Source organism: Oncorhynchus keta, unplaced genomic scaffold, assembly GCF_023373465.1.
Source record: "Oncorhynchus keta strain PuntledgeMale-10-30-2019 unplaced genomic scaffold, Oket_V2 Un_scaffold_15365_pilon_pilon, whole genome shotgun sequence".
Lineage (NCBI taxonomy): Eukaryota > Metazoa > Chordata > Actinopteri > Salmoniformes > Salmonidae > Oncorhynchus > Oncorhynchus keta.
Window position 1 is genome coordinate 153,073 of NW_026290799.1, and position 16,785 is coordinate 169,857.

At 46.4% G+C, this 16,785-nt stretch overlaps 1 long non-coding RNA gene across 4 annotated transcripts; it reads right to left on the reverse strand.

Annotated features, from left to right (window-relative positions):
- Positions 1-9,961: 9,961 nt before the first annotated feature.
- Positions 9,962-12,074, reverse strand: LOC127927583 (uncharacterized). 4 transcript variants are annotated; one of them, XR_008128069.1, is made up of 3 exons: positions 12,052-12,074; positions 10,655-10,751; positions 9,962-10,024 (listed from the first exon to the last, which is right to left on the reverse strand). It is a non-coding gene; the product is annotated as an uncharacterized LOC127927583 (long non-coding RNA). The 4 variants fall into 4 exon arrangements; XR_008128068.1 differs by lacking the exon at positions 12,052-12,074 and adding an exon at positions 11,926-11,948; XR_008128067.1 differs by lacking the exon at positions 12,052-12,074 and adding an exon at positions 11,319-11,341.
- Positions 12,075-16,785: the final 4,711 nt, after the last annotated feature.

A 16,785-nucleotide genomic window follows, 5' to 3' on the forward strand; every position in this document is an offset into this window, starting at 1 on the left:
AACCCAACAAGGTTGACATCCCTCTCTGTCGCTAAGAGAGACACACGCGCGCACACACACACACACACACACACACACACACACACACACACACACACACACACACACACACACACACACACACACACACACACACACACACACACACGCACGCACGCACGCACGCACGCACGCACGCACGCACGCACGCACGCACGCACGCGCGCACACGCACACGCACACACACTGCCACCCCTCCTCTATATAATATTGAAACATTTACAGTAGTCAACAAGGTGTTACAGCAACGCAGAACGGGTTTGTGTTCCTTACTGTAAATCCCTTTGGCATGAGTTCTGAGGTGACCGACACACAGTAGGGAATTTATACTGAGCAAGAAGGTGAAAAATAATCAAATTATTCAAAAGCACACCGTACAGCTGGGCTATGCCCTAACCCGTTCTGGGATGGTCATATCAGTCATTCTTAATCATTATGGCCTGTTCTCCACATTATAGCTCATTTATTGCTTGGTTGACCTGGGAGTCACACTGGAGGGGTCTCAACAACAAACAACAAGCACTTGATGAAAGAGCAACAACAAGTTAACTTCCTCTGTCACCTGGCAGTTGTCCAGATGTGTTGAAACATGAACAAGAGGACACGACAGAACAGAACAGATATTAATGTAGCAAACTCTCTCATATCAGTAAACAACGATAGGGGGTTGAGAATCTAGACAGTAGTTTTATCTTGTTGATACAGCCCCAAGGGAGAATATTATTATGTTATTACTGTCTTTAAAAGGGAGTCTGAACTCTGTTTCATCTGAATTCACAGAGATGTAATGTCCGAGGGCCTCAATCCTCGAATGGTCTTGTTTGGAATTATTTGGTGTGTAATTGCGTCCAATGCATGAGTCTGGTTTGGTCTGTCTGGTAAAGGAAATAGCAGGGGATTCTGGGTAATACTGAGTTAATGATGTATGCTGGATTCTGAGTAAGAGGTCTGACAGGAAACAAAGCGATAATGTCTTTGTCATTGATCTCAGGAATGAAAGGACTAAATCAGAATCAATAGTGGTCTATTGTATAAAACCCCCCCGATCGCAAATTACGGGAGATTGATGATATTGTTTTTCTTCTATTCTCCCTTTCTCGTTCTCTCTCAGAGAGCAAATAAACTGTGAAGGATGATAACGAGTTTCTCTTTCACCCTCTCCCTCTTTTCTCTCCCTCTTTTCTCTCCCTCTTTTCTCCTGTCTACAGGCATGGTTTTCTTTTCTTTCTTTCTGCAAAAAAATGCTAATGATCAACCTGTTTCCTATAGCGTTGTGAGGTGACATTGACCCCTCTTTCAAACCCCAAGGATAGAGAAACATTCTAATTCTACCCCCCTAATCATGATGGATCACAGAAGGTTCCAGAATGCCGTGGAATCTCTTTAAGCTTATGTCGGACGGACCATTTAATAAAAGAGAGGGGGCTTGCGGGATACGAGGTGGTGGTGTCAGGAACTGTGAACTATTTTGTCCTGAAGGAGGCATTTTTCTTCCTCGACGTTGACCCGGGCCGTGAATTCTCCCAGAGTTCTGAAATGAGAAGACTGATCACTCCGGACAGCTAAGACCCTCTGCTCGGCCCAACCCATGAAAGCTGACAACAAACTGGGTGTTCGTGTCTGCACATTTGAATGTTTTAGTCTGATGTTTGGGGATCAGAGTTGTTGGTCTACAGGGATGTGGTCTCTCTAGGCAGGGTCACAGAGGAGTCAGGGGTTCCAGAGAATGGATGATAGGACGTGATAGAGTCCAATCACAGGTTAAGTTAAGTCAGGTGGGCTGGCCAGGTGGGCTTCCTATGTCCTCCTACATTTACATCCCTCTCAGCTACATTACAAGACTTTTCATGGATTCAAGCATCTAACAACGAACCAGAGAGGACAAAGAATTTATAACACGATAGAGGTGATACGTTTAGTCCCGCTTCTTCAGATCCGATCCAGAGGCTTTGACTCAAACCAGAAAACAACCTTCTGACAATTCCCGTTAATTCCCATTAGTGTTTTACTGGAAAAGCCCACAACCAGAAATAGCTTGGACATATCTGGCTGACTTTACAGAGATTACGTTTCATTCTAACTCAGACCAGTACTTTTAATTGAATGAAAACCCCAGAATGTGAACTTATTCTTGGCACCAAAGAGGTGCTTGAGATCTCTAAACAACACTAGTGGTTATGAAAGAGTCTACAGCGAAAAAGAAGGCAATGTCTTGGTTTTAGAGGTGCAACATACTGTATGGATATACTGTATAGATATACTGTATGGATATACTGTATAGATATACTGTATAGATATACTGTATGGATATACTGTATAGATATACTGTATAGATATACTGTATAGATATACTGTATAGATATACTGTATAGATATACTGTATAGATATACTGTATAGATATACTGTATGGATATACTGTATAGATATACTGTATAGATATACTGTATGGATATACTGTATAGATATACTGTATGGATATACTGTATGGATATACTGTATAGATATACTGTATGGATATACTGTATGGATATACTGTATAGATATACTGTATGGATATACTGTATGGATATACTGTATGGATATACTGTATAGATATACTGTATGGATATACTGTATAGATATACTGTATGGATATACTGTATGGATATACTGTATGGATATACTGTATAGATATACTGTATGGATATACTGTATAGATATACTGTATAGATATACTGTATGGATATACTGTATGGATATACTGTATGGATATACTGTATAGATATACTGTATGGATATACTGTATGGATATACTGTATAGATATACTGTATAGATATACTGTATGGATATACTGTATAGATATACTGTATGGATATACTGTATGGATATACTGTATAGATATACTGTATGGATATACTGTATGGATATACTGTATGGATATACTGTATAGATATACTGTACAGATATACTGTACGGATATACCGTATAGATATACTGTATGGATATACTGTATGGATATACTGTATGGATATACTGTATAGATATACTGTATGGATATACTGTATGGATATACTGTATGGATATACTGTATAGATATACTGTACAGATATACTGTACGGATATACCGTATAGATATACTGTATGGATATACTGTATAGATATACTGTATGGATATACTGTATAGATATACTGTACAGATATACTGTATGGATATACTGTATGGATATACTGTATGGATATACTGTATAGATATACTGTATGGATATACTGTATGGATATACTGTATAGATATACTGTATGGATATACTGTATAGATATACTGTATGGATATACTGTATAGATATACTGTATGGATATACTGTATAGATATACTGTATAGATATACTGTATGGATATACTGTATAGATATACTGAATGGATATACTGTATGGATATACTGTATGGATATACCGTATAGATATACTGTATGGATATACTGTATGGATATACTGTATGGATATACTGTATAGATATACTGTATGGATATACTGTATAGATATACTGTATGGATATACTGTATAGATATACTGTATGGATATACTGTATAGATATACTGTACAGATATACTGTACGGATATACCGTATAGATATACTGTATGGATATACTGTATAGATATACTGTATGGATATACTGTATAGATATACTGTACAGATATACTGTACGGATATACCGTACAGATATACTGTATGGATATACTGTATAGATATACTGTATGGATATACTGTATGGATATACTGTATAGATATACTGTATGGATTTACCGTATGGATATACCGTATAGATATACTGTATAGATATACTGTATAGATATACTGTATGGATATACTGTATAGATATACTGTATGGATATACTTTATGGATATACTGTATGGATATACCGTATAGATATACTGTATGGATATACTGTATGGATATACTGTATGGATATACTGTATAGATATACTGTATGGATATACTGTATAGATATACTGTATGGATATACTGTATGGATATACTGTATAGATATACTGTACAGATATACTGTACGGATATACCGTATAGATATACTGTATGGATATACTGTATAGATATACTGTATGGATATACTGTATAGATATACTGTACAGATATACTGTATGGATATACTGTATGGATATACTGTATGGATATACTGTATAGATATACTGTATGGATATACTGTATGGATATACTGTATAGATATACTGTATGGATATACTGTATAGATATACTGTATGGATATACTGTATAGATATACTGTATAGATATACTGTATGGATATACTGTATAGATATACTGTATGGATATACTGTATGGATATACTGTATGGATATACCGTATAGATATACTGTATGGATATACTGTATGGATATACTGTATGGATATACTGTATAGATATACTGTATGGATATACTGTATAGATATACTGTATAGATATACTGTATAGATATACTGTATGGATATACTGTATAGATATACTGTATGGATATACTGTATGGATATACCGTATAGATATACCGTATAGATATACTGTATGGATATACTGTATGGATATACTGTATAGATATACTGTATGGATATACTGTATGGATATACTGTATGGATATACTGTATGGATATACTGTATAGATATACTGTATGGATATACTGTATAGATATACTGTATGGATATACTGTATAGATATACTGTATGGATATACTGTATGGATATACTGTATGGATATACTGTATGGATATACTGTATGGATATACCGTATAGATATACTGTATAGATATACTGTATGGATATACTGTATGGATATACTGTATGGATATACTGTATGGATATACTGTATAGATATACTGTACAGATATACTGTACGGATATACCGTATAGATATACTGTATGGATATACTGTATAGATATACTGTATGGATATACTGTATAGATATACTGTACAGATATACTGTATGGATATACTGTATGGATATACTGTATGGATATACCGTATAGATATACTGTATAGATATACTGTATGGATATACTGTATGGATATACTGTATAGATATACTGTATGGATATACTGTATGGATATACTGTACGGATATACCGTATAGATATACTGTATGGATATACTGTATGGATATACTGTATAGATATACTGTACAGATATACTGTACGGATATACCGTATATATATACTGTATGGATATACTGTATAGATATACTGTATGGATATACTGTATGGATATACTGTATGGATATACCGTATAGATATACTGTATAGATATACTGTATAGATATACTGTATGGATATACTGTATGGATATACTGTATGGATTTACCGTATGGGTGGAATAGATCAGTTTAGTCATCCAATCGTCCCACCAAACATATTTAAGTAATATCCCTCCCCAGAGATAAATTCTGACAACTTAAATAGAGCAGCCGTTTAGTTGTGTCAAAACAATCCTCAACATGTGCTGTATCTTGGCACTCAGTACATAGTAGTTTTAGTCTTTAGGCCAGAAAGCCTCTACTTTAGATACGTTGGTTTGGAAAGACGCTGTGCACAAATTCTCATCAGTCTGGAGGGAGGACGGGTCACTCAGTGTGTTTGCCAAGATTTTGCACATTTCTCCTTTTGCTCTCAAACTACGTTTCTGCAAACTCACGTACAGAAACGGCTCCTTTGAAATGGCATAAACGTTCTAAAAATGAGCCAAGCATTAAGTATCGATGTGGTCACACCTTGGCTGTCTCTATTTTATGCAGTGACAGACCGGCGGATCAAAAAGGCAATATCCCTCATCAGTATAAGTCCAGGGGAAAACAGAGAAAATAAACTACTGCTTATTGTCATCATTGTTTCTCTCCACAGTGTTTCAATGGACTGTTGTCTGTTCTACAGTGGATAGAACCAGACCTGCTTTGAGCCAATCACATGGTTTTCTGGAGCTATTTTTGTCAATGTTCTCTGATATCAAATGATGAATATCCCCGACTGCTCAACTCTCAGAGCCATCTAGTGAAAACATTCTCCTCAAGAGGACCGTTTTCTGTCCACAAGGACCAAGACCCAAATACACAAACAGTCCCAGCATCTTCTAGTGTAGTCTAGGGGCTGATGATAATCCGGTTTTAGTTGGTAGACAAATAAACCCAGTAGAGAGGATGGTATAACGCTACAGTGAGCAGGAATTGAGGCGTAGCGAGGTCCGGTCCCTCCTGATGTGTGGGGCATGTGACGCAGGTTTGACATATAAGGACGGCGCAAGGGTCAAAGGTTATAAGACTACCTTGGGTGGTATGGTTAAGTTTAGTCCCTCCTAAATCGCCCTCTAGAGAACTATAACAACCTATTATAGGATGTGAGAGAGAACAAGGACGAATGAATGACAATTTCTCAGTACTGGTACCCTCTCAGTGAATTCAGATTCACACAGAATGTAGGCTGTATAGACTATGTGTTCCTTGAAGAAACATTGTGTTTTACTGGGAAAGTAGGAGTTGGTGAGATGTTTTGATGAGTCTTTAGATTTGGAAAATGCCGACCCCATAGTGATGGAGACAAACCTCTAGAGAGAGAAAGAGGAGGGAAGGGGGGTTAGGGTACGTAGACAAGGGATTTGGGGGAGTCAGACTAACTGTGTGGCCCTCGTTGGCAAGCCTTGTTGCCGGTCTAGAGACGTGAATATAACTTGGGCATCGTGTGTCTCTAAAGTAATAAATGATCTTGGTGGAAGCGAGAGTCTAGAGAGGTGGACGGGATACAGAGGCCATGGGGGGGTCATTACCAAAATAACAAGCACCATTCCACCCCAACCTTATTTAATGCTTTATAGATGGTCAGATAGCCTCCACGCACGCACGCACGCACGCACGCACGCACGCACGCACGCACGCACACACACACACACACACACACACACACACACACACACACACACACACACACACACAGCTGGTAGATCCATAACATTAAGTAGGCCCATCAACGGGACCAGACACACTGAGCCACAGGACTTTAGAGACCCAATAAAGCTCTTTGATAAAGCCAGAGAGCAGATGACGAGATGAACGTCCCAAATGGCACCCTACTCCCTATGTAGTGCTAAAGTGTTGACCAGAACCTTATGGGCCCAGGTCAAAAGTAGCGTGCTATATAGGTAATAAGTGTGCCATTTGTTTGGGAAAAGCACTAGAAGATATTGTTCTGCGTGATGGATGAGTATGGAGGAGGGTCATGTCTGCTCCCAGTAATGTTAAGTCTATACGAAACGACTACATTCTTCGGTGTAACGTCGACTGAGAACTTTCTCTGCCCCCCCATCATTTGAAATGTACAGGCAGAACTTTATGATTTCCATTAAAATATTCACAAGGAAATATGTGAAAATGTTATAGCTCTCAGATCTCAAGTAGCTGGCCTTACTGCAAGGCTTCTGACTAATTCAGTTGCTATGCTGTTGATGACTTAATAACAGTGACAAGTCCTCAATAACAGACTAGCATTTATTTGGTTTAGACAGCGGCATCTTTGATGACACCGCCCAGATACTGCACATTGAAGGGTATTTTTTCCCACCCTCTCTCTCTCTCTCTCTCTCTCTCTCTCTCGGAGGAGGAGGACCTGAGCCCTGGAACCATGCCTCAGGATTACCTGGCCTAATGACTCCTTGCTGTCCCCAGTCCACCTGGCCCTAGAACCATGCCTCAGGATTACCTGGCCTGATGACTCCTTGCTGTCCCCAGTCCACCTGGCCCTAGAACCATGCCTCAGGACTACCTGGCCTGATGACTCCTTGCTGTCCCCAGTCCACCTGGCCCTGGAACCATGCCTCAGGACTACCTGGCCTGATGACTCCTTGCTGTCCCCAGTCCACCTGGCCCTAGAACCATGCCTCAGGACTACCTGGCCTGATGACTCCTTGCTGTCCCCAGTCCACCTGGCCCTAGAACCATGCCTCAGGACTACCTGGCCTGATGACTCCTTGCTGTCCCCAGTCCACCTGGCCCTAGAACCATGCCTCAGGATTACCTGGCCTGATGACTCCTTGCTGTCCCCAGTCCACCTGGCCCTAGAACCATGCCTCAGGATTACCTGGCCTGATGACTCCTTGCTGTCCCCAGTCCACCTGGCCCTAGAACCATGCCTCAGGATTACCTGGCCTGATGACTCCTTGCTGTCCCCAGTCCACCTGGCCCTAGAACCATGCCTCAGGACTACCTGGCCTGATGACTCCTTGCTGTCCCCAGGCCACCTGGCCCTAGAACCATGCCTCAGGACTACCTGGCCTGATGACTCCTTGCTGTCCCCAGGCCACCTGGCCCAATAACCATGCCTCAGGATTACCTGGCCTGATGACTCCTTGCTGTCCCCAGGACACCTGGCCCAATAACCATGCCTCAGGACTACCTGGCCTGATGACTCCTTGCTGTCCCCAGGCCACCTGGCCCAATAACCATGCCTCAGGACTACCTGGCCTGATGACTCCTTGCTGTCCCCAGTCCACCTGGCCCAATAACCATGCCTCAGGACTACCTGGCCTGATGACTCCTTGCTGTCCCCAGCCACCTGGCCCAATAACCATGCCTCAGGACTACCTGGCCTGATGACTCCTTGCTGTCCCCAGGCCACCTAGAACCATGCCTCAGGATTACCTGGCCTGATGACTCCTTGCTGTCCCCAGGACACCTGGCCCAATAACCATGCCTCAGGACTACCTGGCCTGATGACTCCTTGCTGTCCCCAGTCCACCTGGCCCTAGAACCATGCCTCAGGACTACCTGGCCTGATGACTCCTTGCTGTCCCCAGTCCACCTGGCCCTAGAACCATGCCTCAGGATTACCTGGCCTGATGACTCCTTGCTGTCCCCAGGCCACCTGGCCCAATAACCATGCCTCAGGACTACCTGGCCTGATGACTCCTTGCTGTCCCCAGGCCACCTGGCCCAATAACCATGCCTCAGGACTACCTGGCCTGATGACTCCTTGCTGTCCCCAGGTCCACCTGGCCCTAGAACCATGCCTCAGGATTACCTGGCCTGATGACTCCTTGCTGTCCCCAGTCCACCTGGCCCTAGAACCATGCCTCAGGATTACCTGGCCTGATGACTCCTTGCTGTCCCCAGTCCACCTGGCCCTAGAACCATGCCTCAGGACTACCTGGCCTGATGACTCCTTGCTGTCCCCAGTCCACCTGGCCCTAGAACCATGCCTCAGGACTACCTGGCCTGATGACTCCTTGCTGTCCCCAGGCCACCTGTCCCTGGAACCATGCCTCAGGATTACCTGGCCTGATGACTCCTTGCTGTCCCCAGGACACCTGGCCCTAGAACCATGCCTCAGGATTACCTGGCCTGATGACTCCTTGCTGTCCCCAGGACACCTGGCCCAAGAACCATGCCTCAGGACTACCTGGCCTAATGACTCCTTGCTGGACCCAGTCCACCTGGCCCTAGAACCATGCCTCAGGATTACCTGGCCTGCTGGCTCCTTGCTGTCCCCAGTCCACCTGGCCCTAGAACCATGCCTCAGGATTACCTGGCCTGATGACTCCTTGCTGTCCCCAGGACACCTGGCCCAATAACCATGCCTCAGGACTACCTGGCCTGATGACTCCTTGCTGTCCCCAGGCCACCTGGCCCTAGAACCATGCCTCAGGATTACCTGGCCTGATGACTCCTTGCTGTCCCCGGTCCACCTGGCCCTAGAACCATGCCTCAGGATTACCTGGCCTGATGACTCCTTGCTGTCCCCAGTCCACCTGGCCCTAGAACCATGCCTCAGGATTACCTGGCCTGATGACTCCTTGCTGTCCCCAGTCCACCTGGCCCTAGAACCATGCCTCAGGACTACCTGGCCTGATGACTCCTTGCTGTCCCCAGTCCACCTGGCCCTAGAACCATGCCTCAGGACTACCTGGCCTGATGACTCCTTGCTGTCCCCAGTCCACCTGGCCCTGGAACCATGCCTCAGGACTACCTGGCCTGATGACTCCTTGCTCTCCCCAGGCCACCTGTCCCTGGAACCATGCCTCAGGATTACCTGGCCTGATGACTCCTTGCTGTCCCCAGGACACCTGGCCCTAGAACCATGCCTCAGGACTACCTGGCCTAATGACTCCTTGCTGGACCCAGGCCACCTGGCCCTAGAACCATGCCTCAGGATTACCTGGCCTGATGACTCCTTGCTGTCCCCAGGCCACCTGGCCCTAGAACCATGCCTCAGGATTACCTGGCCTGATGACTCCTTGCTGTCCCCAGGCCACCTGGCCCAATAACCATGCCTCAGGACTACCTGGCCTGATGACTCCTTGCTGTCCCCAGGCCACCTGGCCCTAGAACCATGCCTCAGGATTACCTGGCCTGATGACTCCTTGCTGTCCCCAGGACACCTGGCCCAATAACCATGCCTCAGGACTACCTGGCCTAATGACTCCTTGCTGGACCCAGTCCACCTGGCCCTAGAACCATGCCTCAGGATTACCTGGCCTGATGACTCCTTGCTGTCCCCAGTCCACCTGGCCCTAGAACCATGCCTCAGGATTACCTGGCCTGATGACTCCTTGCTGTCCCCAGGACACCTGGCCCAATAACCATGCCTCAGGACTACCTGGCCTGATGACTCCTTGCTGTCCCCAGGCCACCTGGCCCTAGAACCATGCCTCAGGACTACCTGGCCTGATGACTCCTTGCTGTCCCCGGTCCACCTGGCCCTAGAACCATGCCTCAGGATTACCTGGCCTGATGACTCCTTGCTGTCCCCAGTCCACCTGGCCCTAGAACCATGCCTCAGGATTACCTGGCCTGATGACTCCTTGCTGTCCCCAGTCCACCTGGCCCTAGAACCATGCCTCAGGACTACCTGGCCTGATGACTCCTTGCTGTCCCCAGTCCACCTGGCCCTGGAACCATGCCTCAGGACTACCTGGCCTGATGACTCCTTGCTGTCCCCAGGCCACCTGTCCCTGGAACCATGCCTCAGGATTACCTGGCCTGATGACTCCTTGCTGTCCCCAGGACACCTGGCCCTAGAACCATGCCTCAGGATTACCTGGCCTGATGACTCCTTGCTGTCCCCAGGACACCTGGCCCAATAACCATGCCTCAGGACTACCTGGCCTAATGACTCCTTGCTGGACCCAGTCCACCTGGCCCTAGAACCATGCCTCAGGATTACCTGGCCTGCTGGCTCCTTGCTGTCCCCAGTCCACCTGGCCCTAGAACCATGTCTCAGGATTACCTGGCCTGATGACTCCTTGCTGTCCCCAGGACACCTGGCCCAATAACCATGCCTCAGGACTACCTGGCCTGATGACTCCCTTGCTGTCCCCAGGCCACCTGGCCCTAGAACCATGCCTCAGGATTACCTGGCCTGATGACTCCTTGCTGTCCCCGGTCCACCTGGCCCTAGAACCATGCCTCAGGATTACCTGGCCTGATGACTCCTTGCTTGCTGTCCCCAGTCCACCTGGCCCTCCACCTGGAACCATGCCTCAGGACTACCTGGCCTGATGACTCCTTCCACCTGGCCCTAGAACCATGCCTCAGGACTACCTGTCCCCAGGCCTGATGACCTCCCCAGTCCCCTGGAACCATGCCTCAGGACCTGGCCTTGACCTCCCCAGGCCACCTGTCCCTGAACCATGCCTCAGGATTACCTGGCCTGATGACTCCTTGCTGTCCCCAGGACACCTGGCCCTAGAACCATGCCTCGGGACTACCTGGCCTAATGACTCCTTGCTGGACCCAGTCCACCTGGCCCTAGAACCATGCATCAGGATTACCTGGCCTGATGACTCCTTGCTGTCCCCAGTCCACCTGGCCCTAGAACCATGCCTCAGGATTACCTGGCCTGATGACTCCTTGCTGTCCCCAGGACACCTGGCCCAATAACCATGCCTCAGGACTACCTGGCCTAATGACTCCTTGCTGGCCCCAGTCCACCTGGCCCTAGAACCATGCCTCAGGATTACCTGGCCTGATGACTCCTTGCTGTCCCCAGTCCACCTGGCCCAATAACCATGCCTCAGGATTACCTGGCCTGATGACTCCTTGCTGTCCCCAGGCCACCTGGCCCAATAACCATGCCTCAGGACTACCTGGCCTGATGACTCCTTGCTGTCCCCAGGCCACCTGGCCCTAGAACCATGCCTCAGGACTACCTGGCCTGATGACTCCTTGCTGTCCCCAGTCCACCTGGCCCTAGAACCATGCCTCAGGACTACCTGGCCTGATGACTCCTTGCTGTCCCCAGGCCACCTGGCCCTAGAACCATGCCTCAGGACTACCTGGCCTGATGACTCCTTGCTGTCCCCAGGCCACCTGGCCCTAGAACCATGCCTCAGGACTACCTGGCCTGATGACTCCTTGCTGTCCCCAGGCCACCTGGCCCTGCTTCTGCTCCAGTTTATTATTATTTGACCCTGCTGGTCATCTATGAACATTTGAACATCTTGGCCATGTTCTGTTATAATCTCCACCCGGCACAGCCAGAAGAGGACTGGCCACCCCTCATAGCCTGGTTCCTCTTTAGGTTTCTTCCTAGATTCTGGACTTTCTAGGGAGTTTTTCCAAGCCACCATGCTTCTACACCTGCATTGCTTGCTGTTTGGGGTTTTAGGCTGGGTTTCTGTACAGCAGCTGATGTAAGAAGGGCTTTATAAATACATTTGATTTGATTTTGATTTGAAGTAGATAGTGTACAAAAGTGAAATAAACAATAAAAATGAACAGTAAACATTACACTCACAGAAGTTCCAAAAGAATAAAGACATTACAAATGTCATATTATGTCTATATACAGTGTTGTAACGACCTCTCTCTCTCTCTCTCTCTCTCTCTCTCTCTCTCTCTCTCTCTCTCTCTCTCTCTCTCTCTCTCTCTCTCTCTCTCTCTCTCTCTCTCTCTCTCTCTATTTCTCATTATTAGTAGTTCTCAGGCTAATTACCCAATGATTCATGTCCTCTGATGTCTTCACAACCCACTGTCTTGGCATCCGTGCCAGGGCATGACAGGGCGTAGTTGGCATGCGTTGGGTCTCTGCCCGGGTACTGGATGTCTCTGTCGACAGCTTAGTCAACATTACACTGTACCCACATTATCACATTAGTTCAGTTAGTTTAGACAGAATGACACTGCCTTTCACTACGGATGCATGTGGGAGTAATGGAGGAGGAGTGTTAAAAAGAGAGGACTCTCGATCGAGGCTTGGTCATTTGATTTCAAATGAGCAACACCAAATGCCTCTGTTGCCTCTTCAGCCACACGACTTTACACCGGCAACGTTGTTAAACCTTGTCAGGCTTGTCAGACTTCTTCATTCACCTCACATTACAGTTCATGGTGAGAAAGATTTGGCAAAATGAACTAATTACACACTCATGTCCTGGAGGAGGGCATGTCAATCATTTAAATGAGGTCTGCCAGGAACACATTATTCACTGGTGTCTTCTCTGTGACATTCTCAGACAGATTAGACAGGTGATTCACCTGAACGACAGAGACAGCTTCCAGTCTGTCAATGTGCCCAGCAACAGGTGTCAGTTCAGGAGACACCTCTTAGAGTCTACTGGAGAAGTGGTTGGTCTTTAAGAGCCATCCCCTGCTCATCTTCGGGGGTTGGTTCTCATGGGATGGTTCTACAATACAAATGTTCTATATTACATGTATTTGGTCTACAATAGGTTCTATGCCAGGCTTGAGATACACAGAGATGAGATGCACTGCTACATAGACATACAACCCCTTATGTTTTCACATCTACTGGGCCTCATCAATCCACCGTGTCAACAGACAGACGGGACTCTCCCTGTAGACTGACCAGACTGGGGCCTGGAGAACCAGGGCAGGGGGGGTATGGGAGTGAACATGGAGGAACCAGTAATGACATCACCAAGAGAGATAAAAGTGATAAAGAGGAACAAATGGGAGGCTGGGGTCTCTGTTATCTGTTAGGCTGGGGTCTCTGTTATCTGTTAGGCTGGGGTCTCTGTTATGTGTTAGACTGGGGTCTCTGTTATCTGTTAGGCTGGGGTCTCTGTTATCTGTTAGGCTGGGGTCTCTGTTATCTGTTAGGCTGGGGTCTCTGTTATCTGTTAGGCTGGGGTCTCTGTTATCTGTTAGGCTGGGGTCTCTGTTATCTGTTAGGCTGGGGTCTCTGTTATCTGTTAGGCTGGGGTCTCTGTTATCTGTTAGGCTGGGGTCTCTGTTATCTGTTAGGCTGGGGTCTCTGTTATGTGTTAGGCTGGGGTCTCTGTTATCTGTTAGGCTGGGGTCTCTGTTATCTGTTAGGCTGGGGTCTCTGTTATCTGTTAGGCTGGGGTCTCTGTTATCTGTTAGGCTGGGGTCTCTGTTATCTGTTAGGCTGGGGTCTCTGTTATCTGTTAGGCTGGGGTCTCTGTTATCTGTTAGGCTGGGGTCTCTGTTATGTGTTAGGCTGGGGTCTCTGTTATCTGTTAGGCTGGGGTCTCTGTTATCTGTTAGGCTGGGGTCTCTGTTATCTGTTAGGCTGGGGTCTCTGTTATCTGTTAGGCTGGGGTCTCTGTTATCTGTTAGGCTGGGGTCTCTGTTATCTGTTAGGCTGGGGTCTCTGTTATCTGTTAGGCTGGGGTCTCTGTTATCTGTTAGGCTGGGGTCTCTGTTATGTGTTAGGCTGGGGTTTCTGTTATCTGTTAGGCTGGGGTCTCTGTTATCTGTTAGGCTGGGGTCTCTGTTATCTGTTAGGCTGGGGTTTCTGTTATCTGTTAGGCTGGGGTCTCTGTTATCTGTTAGGCTGGGGTCTCTGTTATCTGTTAGGCTGGGGTCTCTGTTATGTGTTAGGCTGGGGTTTCTGTTATCTGTTAGGCTGGGGTCTCTGTTATCTGTTAGGCTGGGGTCTCTGTTATCATATATGTGTCACGGCCGTTAAAAGAACTGGACCAAGGTGCAGCGTGGTGAACGCACATTTTCTCTTTTATTCGAAATGACGCCGACAAAACAATAAAAAATACAAAACAAACCGTGACGCTTAAGAATATGTGCCATCAAACACAGTTAACTTCCCACAAACACAGGTGGGAAAAAGGGTAAGTATGGTTCCCAATCAGAGACAACGACAGAGAGCTGTCCCTGATAGAGAACCATACCCGGCCAAAACATAGAAATAGAAAATCATAGAAACACTCTCTTCCCACTCTCTCTCTCTCTCCCTTCCCTCTCCCTCTCTTCCCCTTCCCTCTCTCTCCCCTCCCTGCTCTCTCTCTCCCTCTCTCCCCTCGGGCCATGAAATCTCTCCCCTCCTGTCTCTCTCCCCCTTCCCCTCTCCCTCTCTCCCTCTTCCCTCTCTCTCCCCTCCCCCTCTCTCTCTCTCTCTCTCTCCCTCTCTCTCTCCCTTCCCTCTCCCTCTTTCCCCTCTCTCCTCTCCCCCTCCTCTCTCTCTCTCCCCCTTCCCCCTCTCTCTCTCTCTCCTCACCCTTCCCTCTTCCATCTCTCAGTTTACAAAAACAACCTGGCCACACAGTACTCTTTGTCCTGACATCTCCCCTGAGCACTGCACCCTAAAGTTAATGCAAAACCAAACTCTATTTAAACAAAGCCCCTCAACTGAACAATGAATCTGCTCTCTGCAATGTTCGACAGCAGAAATTATCACGCCAGATTTAGAGCTCGATTCAATACGTAGTGCAGAATATCTGCATTGTAGCACGGCTCACTTTTAAAGGTAACTTCCGATTGAGCCGACATATGCAGTGTTTACCATGAATGCAGTCTCCTTGACAGCATGAACATTGCCTTTAATTGTCAGTCTTGCTATAAAGCGGATCTTCAGCGCTACAGATTGAATTGGGCCCTTACACAAGATTTAGTGGTGTATTAAGTGGGAGATACTGAGGGGGTCAATGTACACACGCACACACACTGTGATATCAAGGGAGTTGATAGCACTGTTCTAAGTTGTGATTCCACTATGAGTCGTAGCATAGGCGTCATGCCCATAGGGGGCACGTGCCCCCTCAGATTTGTCCTGTTTAAATACTACTAGCCACCTAGCAATGCTATGAAGTTGGCTTTAGCGATCCCAGGTAGGTTCCCAACCTCCCAACCTATCAGTCAAGTTAGAAAAGCTGATTAACACTCACATTCCTTTAAATCTTTCACCCAGATTTTAGCAGAGATGCAGAGAAGCATATTTAGTTTCTTTACAAAAACCAACCACCAGTCAGGAGGGTACAGACAGCTCAAGAGGTATGCTTAGTTATGCTTCGGTTTTTACAAAGAATCAAGCATAATGATTATGACTCTAGACTGCAGGGAAAAGCTGTTTCAGGTGTTTGAAAAATGCTAAATACTCCAACTAAGTGTTGCTTCTGTTCCTGGTTAGCAGTGTCAGTGTAGACAGGTTGAAAGATGGGAGTGAACAGGAAGAATCCAGGAATGACATCTCAAAGTGAGAGAGAGGGAGACCCACACCAGAAGAGGGAGATGGGAGAGAGAGAGAAAAGAGACTGTGTCTGAGAGAGAGAGAGAAGACCCACAGAGAATGTCTGTGTCTGAGAGAAAGAGAATGTCTGTGTCTGAGCTGCTCATAAAGACCAGAATGTCTGTGTCTGAGCTGCTCATAAAGACCCACACCAGAATGTCTGTGTCTGTAGCTGCTCATAAATGACCCACACCAGAAGAGAGCTGAGACCCACACCAGATGGAGGCTCATAAATGACCCACACCAGAGACTGTAGCTCATAAAGACCCACACCAGAAGTGTTC